This window comes from Cyanistes caeruleus, unplaced genomic scaffold (genome assembly GCF_971803275.1).
Source record: "Cyanistes caeruleus unplaced genomic scaffold, bCyaCae1.hap1.1 HAP1_SCAFFOLD_80, whole genome shotgun sequence".
NCBI classification, from domain to species: domain Eukaryota; kingdom Metazoa; phylum Chordata; class Aves; order Passeriformes; family Paridae; genus Cyanistes; species Cyanistes caeruleus.
The window spans coordinates 848,829-852,245 of record NW_028255890.1 but is presented as its reverse complement, the minus strand read 5'-3'; positions in this window follow the sequence as shown (position 1 = coordinate 852,245).

The window sequence follows — 3,417 nt, the reverse complement described above, 5'->3', positions numbered from 1 at the left end:
GAATAACTCGTCCTTAAAATGCCATCCCTAGACTCATGGCCCATACACACTTCAGAGTGATGTGAAGTGGGAGGAGTGAGCTCTGATAACAGCAGTTCTGGGCAGCTGACATCAGGGCAATAGAAAACTATAACAGAAGTAGTTTTCTAGTGAGAAACTCCATAAATTAACAGAAAGAGACTTCTGTTTCTCTACAAAGACTGGTGAAAAGACTGTAGCAGGAATTGAGACTGTTCTAACCATCCAAGTTCCAAAGTTTTTGTCTCTGTGGTCATGTGAACAAGGGAATAGTGGGTAGTGGGGGATAAAAAAGGTTTTTCTGGAAGTTTATTCTGTTGTTCTTATTATTGTAGTTTGTGAATAAACGTTCTTTATTCCTTTTAAGTTTTATGCCTGTTTTGCTCTTGTTCTAATCCATATCTCACAGCAAGAAATAAGTAATTTTCTTAGTTACTGGTTTAAAACCACGACATAACTTCTAAAGCTTTTTGCTTCAGATCTGATCGTTGGACTGTCATTGGAGTAGACTTGCAGGATAATTCACAAGACCCGTCTGGACTGGATAGTAGGTATTTTGCTATTGGAGACACAGCACATTCACCAATAGAGATTGAGGTGGCTCCCATGACAATTAAGGGAGACCTAACACACCTCACTCTCTTAGCTAGGTGCCCTCAACCACCTTTCTATGTAGACAAAGGGCAGGTAATAGCCCAGGTGATCCCTGTTCCAACAGAAATCCCAGTAGATGACAAAGCACCAGGAGTCTACTGGGCAGAAGTAGTGGGTGAAGACAAACCCATTATGGGATGGAACTTAACACATAAATCAGAACATCTCCATGTAGAAGGGTTAATTGATACTGGGGCAGATGTGACTATCATACCTGAAAAGGTGTGGCCCTCACATTGGGAACTGTAACCCATGGCAGGAAAAATACAGGGTGTTGGAGGAATGAAACTGGTTAAAATTGCTAAAGGTATCGTCCAGATTGAAGGTCCGGAGGGTAGGTTAGCTAGTGTCCGACCTTTTGTTATAGACTACAAGTGCCCGCTGTGGGGAAGAGACACCATGTCCCAGTGGGGAGTGAAATTATCAATTCCTGAGACACCTCTGGATTTTTGATGGAGGCCACTGTAGAGTGTCCGGTCCAAAAGTTATCTTGGTGTCCTGGTTTAGGGCAGATTTGGGAGAAAACCTCCAGTGGGGCTCCCCCAGGGAAGCAAACCCACGTGGCCCTTTTCTCCCACCCTCCAACCGGTTCGGGAAGAGATTTCTCTGAGTGAAGTGGAAAAAACCTGTTTATTTCACATCCACAGCACTACCCGGCACAAGAATGAACGATATCAAATTACAAAACCTCTTGCCGTTCAGAAGAGATGACAAACTTCAGAGGGTCTCTTTGCTGTGGGTGTTTGCTCTGTTATCAGTCTCTCTGGTGTTGGAAAATGCCGCTGCCCAGTCTGGGCTCCCGGTAGTCCACGGGTGCAAGCTCCCGGTGCTCCCTCGAGTCCCCAGTTCAGAGCAGGTTCGATTCGTTTCAGAAAAGGGGAAAGAAAACAGTCCAGGAAGACCTCTGCTCCGGCTAGCTGGAAAGCCAAAGCGATCTGTGTCTTGTTGTCTGTCTGTGTGGAAGTCAAAACTCCCGATGCGGGGGGAGCAAGTACAGTCTCTGATAACAGACTCGGTGCTTCTTTTCCACTCACTTTTACTCTTAGATGAAATTTTAAGAATACAAAGCCTGTGTCTGGGTTAGGTGGATGAATGGGGATACAATTTAACCTCCTAATCAACCCAAGACACTTGGGTAGATAATAATCCAGTTTGAGTGAACCAGTGGCCTCTCAGCAGACAAAAACTTGGGGTGCTAGAAAAGTTAGTAGAACAATAATTGGCCAAATGACACATAGTAGAAACAATCAGCCCTTGGAATTCCCCGGTGTTTGTAATAAAAAAGCCAGGGAAGGATAAATGGCACCTCCTTCAGGATTTGAGAGAAAGAAACAAAAAAATAGAGGACATGGGGTCTCTTTAACCAGGTATGCCATCCCCAACTATGTTACCACAAAATTGGCTCCTAGCAGTACTGGATATTAAAGACTGGTTTTTTCAAATTCCCCTGGGCCCAGCTGATGCGCCAAGGTTTGCCTTTTCCATTCCCACAATTAACCGAGAAGCCCCAATGAAAGGGTACCACTGGACAGTTATTACCTCAGGGGATGAAAGCAAGCCCCTTCATCTGCCAGTGGTATGTGGGGTCTTTGCCGTCCTCAGTGCGTGCTGAAAAGAGAGATGCCATCATTTTGCATTACATGGACGATGTTTTGGTATGCTGTCCCAAACACAACATGCTGCAAGACACCCTTGATGTAGTGGTTAAAGTTTTAACCTCTGCTGGATTCTAATTGCAGGAAGACAAAGTTCAAAGGATGCCACCTTGGAAATACCTGGGCCTGGAAATTACCGCAAGGATGGTTGTTGCACAAAAATTGGAAATTATTGGTAATCCTAAAACTCTAGCAGATCTCCATTCCCTATGCGGGTCACTAAACCGGGTCAGACCCTGGCTAGGTCTCACCAATGAGGACCTGGGCCCCCTGCTCAATTTATTGAAAGGGGAGAGAGAGCTGCTGTCTCCCAGGGAGCTGACTCAAGAAGCAAAAATTGTGATTGAAAAGGCACAAAAGGCCTTGACAGAAAGACAGGCACATCGCTTCAAACCTGAGCTGCCTTTCAAATTTATTGTCCTGGGCAAATTGCCACACCTACCTGGGTTAATATTCCAGTGGGCCGAGGGGCAGAGAGATCCACTCTTAATAACAGAATGGGTTTTCCTCTCCCATCAATGACCCAAAACTATCACCAAGCCACAAGAGCTGATGGCTCAGCTGATTCAGTTGGCCAGGGTAAGGCTGCATGAACTGGCAGGTTGTGACTTTATGTGTATTCACCTCCCAGTCAGGCTCTCTGGAGAAGGCAAAAACTCCCCTGAGAGACTGACCAAAGAGATGTTTGAGCATCTGCTGCAGAGCAATGCTACCCTCCAGTTTGCTCTGGACAGCTCTAGTGGGCAAATTTCAGTTCATGCGCCAGCACACAAATTGTTTCATGAGGAATTCCACCTCATTCCTTGTGAGAAAAGGAGCCAAAGGCCACTCAAAGCTCTCACAGTGTTCACTGATGCATCTGGGACATCTCACAAGTCGGTGATGACTTGGAGAAATCCACAGACTCAGCTTTGGGAAGCTGATGTTGAGTTTGTAGAGGGGTCACCCCAGATAGCTGAACTGGCTGCGGCCATAAGAGCCTTTGAGAAGTTTTCAGAACCGAATAATTTGGTTACTGACTCAGCCTACGTAGCAGGAGTGGTGTCCAGAGCGGAGCAGGCAGTTCTCAAGGACATTGAGAACGAACATC